This window comes from Taudactylus pleione, unplaced genomic scaffold (genome assembly GCF_031769625.1).
Source record: "Taudactylus pleione unplaced genomic scaffold, aTauple2 ptg000768l, whole genome shotgun sequence".
Classification (NCBI taxonomy): domain Eukaryota; kingdom Metazoa; phylum Chordata; class Amphibia; order Anura; family Myobatrachidae; genus Taudactylus; species Taudactylus pleione.
The window spans coordinates 6,908-19,252 of record NW_028285170.1 but is presented as its reverse complement, the minus strand read 5'-3'; positions in this window follow the sequence as shown (position 1 = coordinate 19,252).

Here is a 12,345-nt window from a genome sequence, read left to right as displayed (position 1 = left end):
AACACTCAGCGTTCACCTTCCGTGGTGTGTATGGGGTAACTGGTGTATAAAACACTCAGCGTTCACCTTCCGTGGTGTGTAAGGGGTAACTGGTGTATAAACACTCAGCGCTCACCTTCCGTGGTGTGTATGGGGTAACTGGTGTATAAAACACTCAGCCCTCACCTTCCATGGGGTATAAGGGGTAACGTGTATAAACACTCAGCGTTCACCTTCCGTGGTGTGTATGGGGTAACGTGTATAAACACTCAGCGTTCACCTTCCGTGGTGTGTATGGGGTAACTGGTAAATAAACACTGATAGATTTAAAACAGACTCTTCAACTGTCTTATCACCGGGCAGAGCTCGTTATATGTGTCAAAACTCTTGGTGGGGATATCCCATTGTTACATCAGCTGATGTGGAGAAATAACACTCCAAACAGATAAGTCAGTTTTCAGGTTCTCTGTATTAGAAAAAGTACACAGGTTTTATAGGCGTTCTTACAGATAGGATAATCTCACAGTGTAACATATACAATTATCAGAAAGTGCAAACATTCATTAATTCTTGGCAGTTCATTACTGAGAGCCCATCAATTACCCCACAGTCATGATTATATCTTCTCTATTTAAGAAAGGGAGTCTAGTATAGAAAGGGAGTCTAGTATAGAATGGAGTCTAGTATAGAAAGGGAGTCTAGTATAGAAAGGGAGTCTAGTATAGAAAGGGAGTCTAGTATAGAAAGGGAGTCTAGTATAGAAAGAGTCTAGTATAGAAAGGGAGTCTAGTATAGAAAAGGAATCTAGTATAGAAAAGGAATCTAGTATAGAAAGGGAGTCTAGCATAGAAGGGGAGTGTAGTATAGAAAAGGAGTCTAGAATACATGTTTGGGAGTCTAGTATAGAAAGGGAGTCTAGCATAGAAAGGGAGTCTAGCATAGAAGGGGAGTGTAGTATAGAAAAGGAGTCTAGAATACATGTTTGGGAGTGTGTTCATGGCACTATCTGCACATTTTAAACATCTGCACATTCCAATTCTCTGATTCTCTGAAGGTCAGCAAAAAAAACCTTCACAGTATTCTGTAATTTTCTCTTCTGAATACTTAAAGGCGTTTTACCCGGAGGCTTGTTCACAAAGGAATGGTAGAATGTGTCTGGGCATTCCTTTGTGAACAAGCCTCCGGGTGAAATGCGCGTCATTCACGGTCACGTGACCACCACTGTAAGATTCACCGCAGGCTACACTCTCCTGAGCCGGACCAGACGTCTTACTTGTGGGCTGCAGACACACAGCGTCTACCCAGGCACCTAACAGCTGATCACAGACACGTAACCGCCATTGCGCGATCCACTACAGGCACACACTCTTCTGAGCCAGACGTTCAGGTTTTGCCTGTTGGATTACAGACACGCAGCATTCTTCAGCTGACAGGAACAGAGCACAGCGCAGAATTCCCTTCTCACAGTGCAGAATACACATGGTCAGACAGGTACCTTCTCTATCTCTCCTGGTAGTGGTAGTGGTTTGACTGCTCCTGGGCGCATTTAAGCCCTGCAATGCCCTAAATGGTAACTGGGCTCATCTAACACCTGGCAGAGCTTTAACGCACCCTATCATTGCTGTTGTTTCTATAGACACCAGTCTCCTCGCTCTCTCATCACATGGCTTGCACTACCCCCATGTGAAAGCAGAAGTGGAGAGATATTTAACAGTGTCTTACTTTAACTTTTTCTTATCTATGCTTTGATGAATCATAGGATAATGATCAATATATTAATCTCTCAGTATTCAACATGCATATAATTGACTTTTATTTCTATGTGACACTGCTCAAGAACTATTGACGCATTATAAAGGATACTGTGCCTTTTCTGTATAGTGATTGGATTCATGATATAAGGCTGTCTGCATAGCATTAGAGAAGATATAGGTTTCTAATGTCATATGCTAATGATCACTGTTATCCATCATCTTTCTGCACATATAGAAGGTTTTATATTAGAGATAACTCAGAATACATTGTACTATCTGCCTGTGCTTGCTGGAATACACAAAATGTTATTCTTTTTCTCCCTCACATATGGGATAGAGGAATAGCTCTATGAATATTTTAGCCCCACTTTTTCTGTCGTAGAAAGAACTATCCCTCTCTCAAGCAGGATTTAGTATAGATTTGTCTATTTTTATATTTATATATATATATATATATATATATATATACTTTTCTGGTTGAACTACAACTATTAAATTCTCTTTGATGTCTTGTGCACTATTATTTTAAGAGTATTATTACAATTTACGTTTTAATTTATCAACTTATCATATTCAATTAACTTTCATCATTTAAGAGTGCCCCACAAAATAGTCTTCTTGGCCTGTCTGTGCAGGAATTCTTTCTGCTTTATGAGGGTACTTAAGTCAGTCTTGTGGGTGGGATGTACCACATATGTGGGCTCACCCTGGGAGTAGTGACTTATGGCAGCAGCACGTGCGGCCTGGTCTACCAGTCTCTTGCCATCAGCTTCGGGTGTAGTGTCTCCTGTATGTGCTTTTATCTTTATCACTGAAAGCCTTTAGGGTAACTAGAACGCAGTAGACAGTGCTCTGATATGGATAACATATCCTGTGTGTGTAACTCCATCTACATTGTATCTGGAACCATCTACAAAGAGAGCAAGGTCGGCATCTACAATAGGAACATCTGAAATATTAGATAAGGACAATGATTCCTGCTTCATTAGTTCAACACAATCATGATTGTATATTTTCAGTGTCCTCCTTGATGCTGTCACTATCACTGTCATTGTTATTTGTACTTGTATCTCTTGAAACCTGCGGGAGCAATGATGCAGGATTCAACACTAGACCTTTTAAGAGTGACATTACTTGTACAACAAAACTACCTCATATTGTGTAATCCTAGCAACAGACAAATGCTTTGTTTGAGCCCTACTGAGGATCTTTATAACCCCATGTGGTACTATAAGGGTTATGTGTCCTAACACTATGTTAGCACTTTACAGGGTCTAAGTGACGAGAGTTTTCATGTGATTGTGCAAGGACCCCCTGAGCATGTGAGTTAGACCCATGGCAAAACAGTATAAAGGCTCACTATACTCAGGTACAGCTAATGCTAATGCATTAATGATGTCTTGTTATACAACATAAAAACTTCAATTAATTCAAGTGTTAATTAAAGCGGACTCTGTTGTATAGGTCCCTCTAATGCATCATACAAAAGTTACCATTTATTTTCAGAAGGTATCCCTCTTCTTTAGATACCCTACAACATTTACTGTGCAGAATATTCAGTAATGCTATTATTTCATGCAAACAATCCTGCTCTGAGTCAACACATAAAAGTAAATTGTCCACATATTGTATAACGATTGTGATTGCACTGGCAGGAAGCCAATCTTTTAAAACCAATGACCTTGTCTCTGAGTATTCACTAGGGCTTGTAGCACCCCCTTGTGGCAGTCTAGTCCAAGCACATTGCTTTTCTTGCTGTGTAGAAGCAATAGTTGGATTTCTTTTGTTATTGGGATTGAAAAACAGTAAAACTGTGAGGTGGGTGATATGCCATTCAACACGGTGTGCGGATTAGGTACAGTCCATGTATCAAGCTGTAACCTTTTATTAATCTTTCTTAAATCACGAATCATCCTAAAATAGGGAGATTCATCTGGAATTGGGGTGTTCCTTTTAATAGGAAAAAACTAGTTCCGACTGGAACGACATTCCCTAAGTACCCTGCTTTCAGGTTATCTACCTGTTTGGTTACTGCAGCCACTTGATCTGGTCTTAAAGGGTATTGTTTAACTTGCACATGTAGCTTTAAGTTTCTTTTCCATGGGCTGGATGGGCAGTAGCCTTACATCCATTTTACCCTTTGCCCATAACATATCAGGGACTTTAGCAAATATCTCAGTTAATTATAAGTTTTCAGTGTTAACAACATTAATGAGATATGTTAGTACATTTCTGTATCAAAGGTTATTTTTCCAAGAAGTCCTGGTTTGGAAGTTAAGTCACTTCCCCATCTTTGTATGTTATTGTGGCATTTAATGCTGACCATAGATCTGCCCCTAACAGATTAAGTGGGCAGTCATCAGAGACTATTACACCATTATTTACAATAATCTGCAATGGATTTGTCTTTGGTAAATACTGTATTTCACTATCCAGGCTAGTGAAACGGGACTACAGAGGAGAGCAAAAGTTCTGGTGAGATTAATTTGGACTGAATAAAACTTTTAGCGGCTACAGATGGATACAGTATATTGTGGGCCACTAAGACTGGTTACATTGGGAAGTATGTGACTCTGGGGGCTATCTTCCTATACTTGTCTATGTGTTCTGCCCTGGATTCACAGAGACGAGGGCAGTGGAAACACAAACCATTCTACATATAAGTTTGGGATCTTTGACTAATTGTAACATTAGATAACATTGTAGCAACAGGTGACGCTTTTAGCCTATTTTTTTATTAAACGTGCACCAATATTTTGCCCAAATGGCGCTAACTGTTGTCACTTTCCTGATGATTGCACAACATAAATAGGCTGTGGTGCTCGCTTGTCCTTTCTCATTATATTACAGACAGTACATTGTCTATCAGCCCAATAATAACACCCTCTACACTCACTTCTCCAGCATTTTGTAACATTGCTGTTAGTAATCAGTGACAGATTGATTACGTCCTTATAATACCACAATCAGAGAACTTTTATACATACTTATGTATTGTACTGAGACAAAAGCCAATAGCAAAAAACAATAATAATTTTGATTTGCAGATGTCACTAACTTACACAGCAGATCAAAGTCTCAGAAATAAAAACTTCCTGTTTAGTATATAAAATGATTGTCACTGAGCCTCATGTAAATTAGGCATATAAAGGCTAAGACCAGAACAATGATGTCGTACCTTCAAATATTTAATATCTCACATCACATTTAGATTTTATTGAACATACACATTAATTTATGTATCTTCCACGTTATCTACTTCTTGAACCTACTAATCCCCATTCATAGCTTCTTTTTACATTTAATATCATAAATAATTTATCTCTCTCCACAATTTAACTTGAGGACATTCACACTTCCATGTATTTTTCCTACAGGGATCTATATATTTCTTATCCCCATCCCAACTTCTGGTATCTGTTCTGGGTTCAGTATATGATACCTTCAGTCTACAAACTCTGCAATTTACAGCACCACAATGCTAAATCATCACATGCCTGACAATCTCTATTGGGCATAACTATTTCTTTTTAGCAATATCATTTTTCACTGAACAATTTGGACCTACTGTCCTTACAGGTGTCTCTTCAAAATAATCCTTAAAGGGCATACAATTAATCTCTTATTCCTTTTCTTGTGACTCTATCTCTAACAAGATCTGTTCTGACACTTTTATTTAATTCCAAAGTTTGCCTTCAAGTTTGTTACTCTTTATGTAGGGGCCATATGACTTATGTATCTGTCGTAATTGAATTGGGTTAAGTGTGTGCCATTTCTGTGTATGCCAACCTTTTTAAAGAGTTTGGACATCAATTCTGTCACCCCAGGACTTAAAACTGTGCGCATATCTGTGGGGGGTCTGACAGTCGGACAGGTGCTTACTGTCTGTATTACCCATATCTGTGGGTTTACAAAACCCTTCTCTGTGGGTTTACAAAACCCTCCTCTGTGGGTTACAAAACCCTTCTCTGTGGATTTACAAAACCCTGTTCTATTGTATGAGGTATCTCCTACTTAGGGAATGAATACCAGACAGTCTATTTTTTCTGTTACTAAGGTGGGTATCCTTAGTAGATCTGGGCACACTATAACCGTAACCATACCTTTTGGGATATAGATTGACTGACTGGTAAATTAGTTATAAACAAATCCCAAAATTCTCCTACTCTGGTCTGGAGATAATCTCCAGCAATATGGTAATCTGCCAAAAGACAAAAGGCACTTCTATGTTTGTTTATTCTGTATCTGGAAGTAAAAAGATCACAAGGTGTATCAAGGGACAATATTCATACCAACCAAAGAAACCAATTATCAAACTGTTAAATAATAATAACACATTTGCATTTCTCACATTCAAATCTATAAGGACTATAGTCTGTATACATTTTTAAAGGTTCATTAGACATGTAATTTCATAAAATAGAACCCAAAGCAAAAACAAGAGCCTGAGACACATAGATATCTGTTCCTGAATCCCTAGGCAGACACTGGAGCTCACAAAACAGGGGGGTCTATCTTAAGTTATAAGAAATCCTTACTGTGCCATCTAAGTAATGCAGCAAAAGCGGTCATCCCAATTCTCTGGAATTCCTGTGACCCACCCACATGTAAAGATTGGTTCCAGATCATTGATTATTATTTTAATTTTTTTTTAAACTTTTCTTTATTTGTGGAAGCAAGTAACACCATACACAAAATTTGTAACATCAATCAGTACAAATCATTGTCGTAGCAATTGACTTACATACAAGTATTCAGTACATTAGACTTTAAAAAAAACAAACAAATTATTATATAAAACATAATAATAGTAAAATACTGTCTGACGCTCACCCGCTAGACAACCTTATAAGAGGGTCTCCCGAGAGGACCCGAGTCTCATACCACTGTGTCAGTCGCATACTATGATGGATCTGGTATTGTGAAGAAAATTGGCAGGGTAGCTATGAGACTCCCATGTGTCGAAAAAAGACGCAGCTTTCTTTTCCTTATCGAACATGGGCCCTCATTCAGAGCTGGACACTCTGAGCAGAGCGCTCACTCTGAATGAGGGCCGTCCTCCATAAAAATGGAGCGTCCTCCTGGACGTTCGTATAGCTGTGGGTCACCACCCACAGCTCATACGAGCGTGCAGGATGATGATCGCGATGGTCTTGACCATCGCAACCATCGCCAGTGCGACCAGAAGCCTGTGGTCAGGGTTTTCGACCACAAGCCCTGGAGTGATTTTGGCTCTATCAGAGCCAAAATCACTCCCACTGACATCACTAGTGATGTCAGTGGGGCCGGCTTCAGACGTTAGGCGTTCCCTTGGGAACGCCTCCGTCTGGGAGGCACGCCCCCGGCACGCCCACCAAAGGGGGCGTGCTGTCAATCAACATCAACAGCACGCCCCCTTTGATCAGACACAACGAGCGAAGGAAAGTCCTTCGCTCGTCGCGTCTGGCGCATGCGCACCATCGACCCACTTGCGAGCGGACAGCCGCTTGCAAGTGGGTCTGAATCAGGCCCATAGTTTCCACCCAATCCATCCGAAAAATTAAATTTAGTTTTTCCTTGTATAAAGGAAAATTGATTGGAGTTGGGTGTATCCACTCTTGCAATATGGCCTTTTTTGCGGCTTCGATTATTGCGAGTAATAATTTCCTGCTGCCCTGGGTTAGTCTTTGTCCCCTTGGAAATATGCCCAAGACAGCCCATTCATGGGTAAAAGGCACATAATTCACTAAATGAGTCTCTGCATCATATTTTACTCATCTCCAGAAGCCCTGAACTACTGGGCATTCCCAAAGGCAATGATAGAGATCTGCCTCATCGCCCGCACATCTAGGGCAGACGTGAGAATCAGACCCATTTTATATCGCCTGTGCGGGGACAAATAGGTCCTATGATACACATTTAGAAAAAGTTCATTATATGCACTAGCAGTCAGTAATGATTGTGACCTCGTCAATCCACGTATTAAATCTGTAATAGTGAGTGATGGGAATCGCGCCAGCCATTGGCGCAGTCCTTGGCTAATCAGATTATGATCTAAATCTTCACTGAGAAGTTTGTAATAGATGGATATGGCCTTATGGATAGGTGTCAAACTCGAAAAACATTGATCTAGCGGGTTTTGCCAGTCAGCTGTTGAAAATGTCCGTATCACGGAGGCTATATAGTGTTGTGCTTGGAAGTAAGCTAAAGGATAAGCTCGCAGGGTCTCAAATTTGTCAGTTGCCTCACAGAACACCAGGGGTCTCCTCAATTCCAAGTCTACTAGATGACGTATAGTGTGAACCCCTCCCACTCTCCAAATCGTGAAAGGATAAGAAGCTGCTCCCTCCTGAAACTCTAAATTACGCTGCAATGGGAGGTGGATTGATTTATAAGCATTTAAATTGAGCTTATGTCGCAGTATATGCCAGAGGCATCTAGTAGTCATTAGCAGGGGGTTATCACGAACTTCTGGTGGAACTTCTTGGTCGTGAATGTGTAAAAAATATTTTAAGGCCATTGTGGGAAGGAATTGTGATTCTAGGGATGTGTTGGCATACACTTCCTGATCGTTTAGCCAATCAGCCAAAAACCTCATCAAGGAGGAGTGATTATATATCAAGATATTGCGAAAGTATATTCCACCGTTAGATTTAGGTTGACATAATTTACGAAGACTAATGCGGGCCCTACCACCCTGCCATATGAATGACCTGAAGAGCTTGTTAATTAATTGGATATCTTTTGTGGTAAGTGGAATGGGTAATGTCTGTAACATATATAAAAGACGAGGAAAAGTCATCATTTTAATGAGAGCAGCTCTACCTAAGTACAAGAGGGTCAAATGTTTCCAACCCCTGAGCTCCTCAGTAATGCTGTGAATCAGTCGTGTTAAATTTTTATCGTACAGTTGAGCAGGGTTCTTAGGCTAAATAATGCCCAGGTACTCTAAATGTGAGGAGGCCCAGGAGAAGGAAAAAGACGAGCCCAACGAAGGAGTGGAGATAGTGAGATGAAGAAACATTGCACGTGATTTATCCTCATTAATCTTCAAGCCAGAAATGTCACCAAACAGCTCAAACTTGCACATAATCAGGGGTAGAGTGTGTTGAGGGTCTGTGATATATAAAAGGATGTCGTCTGCATATACAGTCAATTTAACGCTATGTGTACCAACCCGGACTCCTCGGAATTCAAACCATTGTTGTAAAATGCGAAGTAAGGGATCTATGGCAAGGTTGAAAAGAAGGGGGAAAGAGGACATCCCTGGCGTGTTCCCCGTCTTAGTTCTATGGGTGTACCATGCAGCCCATTAATCAGCAATGACGTGGAAGGGGAATGGTAGAAGAAGCGCAGTAATTTAACAAAATATGGGGCAAATCCCCTGCGAGTCAGAGTTTCAAATAAATGAGGCCAGAGTATCATATCGAACGCTTTATGTGTATCTAGACTAAGAAGCATGTTCTGAGCTTGAGAGTTTCCATTAGAGGCGATTATAGCAGCCAAAGCGGTGCGAATACCCTTAACCGAATGCCTATCAGATACAAACCCTAACTGATGGTCTGTTAAAAGGGACGGTAAGATTTGTTGCAGGCGCGTAGCCATGATTTTGGCGAGAAGTTTAAAGTCCAAGTTTAACAGCGTTATAGGGTGATATGAACCTAATAAAAGGGGATCTTTCTCTGGTTTGGGCAGAAGGATCGTGTGTGAAGAGTTAAAATAGGGAAGTGAAGGGGAATGGCGATGAATATGTCTAAATAAATCCAAGAGTAGTGGAGAGGTGTCCTCTTGGAGGATTTTATAATAGTCACCGGAAAAAAACCATCAGGACCGGGTGCTTTATGAGCAGGTAGGGCTCTTATAGTGTCTCGAAGTTCTTGATCAGTGATATCGGAGTCTAGGATGTCGCATTGGTCTTGAGTGAGTGTAGGGAGACGGGCCTCATCCAATAGTAACCGTTGTTGTTCCACGTCAATTGACTGGGGAGAATATAGAGTAGAGTAATAATTTGTGAAAAGTGACCAGATATCCTTTGAATCGGTAATTGTAGATCTAGTGGTGGGGTGGTGTACTGCTGAAATATGATTCCTGGGCTTCCGAGATTTGGCTATATTTGCTAAAAGGCGGCCTGTCTTGTTGCCCCAGTGATAATATTTGTGTTTAGAGATTTCTAGACTATGTTTCGCCTGTGAAAGAAGGAAATCTAATAATTGGCGGGCTAATTTATATTGGTGCAGTTTATCAGATGAAGGGTCCATGGTATAGGCCATGAATGTTTGTGTAACTGTCGCTCGTAATGAGGAACAAGTAGCTGACATTTTGCGTTTAAGCTGTGCCATGTAGCTAATGATATGGCCTCGTAATACTACCTTTGAGGTTTCCCACATTAAACCAGATTATCGTCAACAAAATCCGACCATTTTGACTTAAGAAAAGATCGAAAATCAGTTGAAGAGGCCAGATGTGCAGGAAATCGCCATATATTATTACGGTAAGGTTCCGATGGAAATGTAAGTGACACTGTAAGAGGCGCGTGGTCGGAGATTGTGATATCATGTATTCGAGCACTATGGAGATGGGACATTAAAATATCGGATAAAAGAAAATAGTCAATGTGCGTCAAAGAGCCGTGAGCTGCCGAAAGATGTATGTAGGAGCGGTCAGTCGGGTTTAATAGACACCAGGGATATGAAAGATGTAATGCGGTTAATAAAGATGGGAGTACCTGCCATGTGCTAGAGGCTGGTCTAGCTGGTGGGGGAGCTTTATCAATTTGGGGATCTAATACTGTGTTAAGGTCTCCCCCTACAATTAAAGGGTAATTTTCTCTTTGTTGTAATAGTTTAGTTAATTGATGGAAAAAAGATGAGGAGTCCGTGTTGGGCGCGTAAATATTAACCAATGTAAAGCGAGAATGTAAGATTTCAACATCCAGAAAAAGAAATCTACCATATCTATCCACGATCTGATTTAAAACAGTGAATTGTAGACCCCGCTTTAAGAGAATGGCAACACCCCTAGATTTAGTGCGGAATGAGGCTGCAATGCATGAATTAGCCAAGGGGCACGAAGAGTGGCCTCGTCCCCTGTACGCCAATGAGTCTCCTGCAAAAACATTATATCAGGATGTAACCCCTTGAGATGAGTGGTCACCCATCTGCATTTTATGGGCGAGTTTAGACCCCCGACGTGCCACGAGACCAAATTTAACCTAATTGGGCTACGGGATGAAGACGGATTTATCACTGATGCGACTGTACTATCTCTTAATGCCATTCAAAAAAAATGGATGAGCTCTAAGCCTGTGGATGAGGGTCAGACACGTAACAAAACAAATATTTGTATATGATTCAAAGTGAGAGAAGAAAAAAAATGAAACAGTAAAATGGTACAATAACAATGATGCATAGTGCACTGCCTCACAAAACTCCAATTTTCAATTTTCCTTCCAACAAGTAAATAGGATAGGTGTCGCCTGGGATAGGCTGCACATGTCCAAATACAAAACAAATATAATAACATTTAATTACCCTAAAAAAAAAAAAAAAAAAAAAGGAAATAGGGGTATCATGAGTATAACTAAGATATAATATTGTAACCCAGTTCAACCACTGAGAAAACATGAATCTAAATTGAGGTGACCTATGTGGAGTATATCTACTTGAACAAATGTATTAATAAGGAGTACGTACTCCAGTATTTGTTCAGCCTCTAGATCAGAAATAACTAGAAACAATATTATCTCATTTCAGGTCAGATTTAAACATCACGTTTTATTAATTTGTGAATCGGAGCCCAGTTAATAAGTCCGGCCATAATCAAGGTGGTGGGGGTGACCGAGAAGGTGAGTGAGGTGGGAGAAGATGGCGTTTCGCCTGTGCGGGATCCTCAAAAAATAATGGACGGCCCTCTTCAAATACTCTTAATTTTGCCGGGTATAGCAGGGCAAATCTACGATTGTGGGAGTGCAGATAATTACAAATCTCAGAAAAAGCTTTGCGTTTTTGGGCTACCAGCACAGAAAAATCCTGAAAAATCAATATTTTGTGGGAGTGTGCCATTAAAGAGTTAGACTTGCGATAGGCAATTAAAATGTGTTCCTTAGCTTGATAGTCCAGAAATTTTGCTATAACCGGACGGGATCTATGATTGTCTCCCTGTCGTTCAGGGCCTATACGATGTGCTCTCTTGATTTGGGGGGTACCCAGTGTATCTGCTATGTCTAAGGCTAAAGGTAAATCTTTAGCAATGAAATCAAGAAGCTGTGGACCATTGTAAGATTCTGGGATTCCAATAAACCGTAAATTATTTCTACGGTGACGATTTTCCAAATCGTCTATTTTCTCCTTCAGAGATTGAATAGTGGAGGAATGGGGAGATGTGTCATCTTGAATTGTTTGAACTCTATCTTCAGTGTCACTAACTTTCGTCTCTAATGTGGTTAGACGAGCAGCATGTGCATCAGTTCTAGTTAGAGCCGCCTCTATCTTCATTTCAGTGCTCTCCAATCTTTTATCAAACTGGGGCATTAGTACTTTGGCAATGGCCTCAGCCATTTCGAGCATGGGTAAAGAGGAGACGGGAATGGTGCCAGAGTCAGAGAGGTCAGGGGGACCCACGACATCCTGCGACT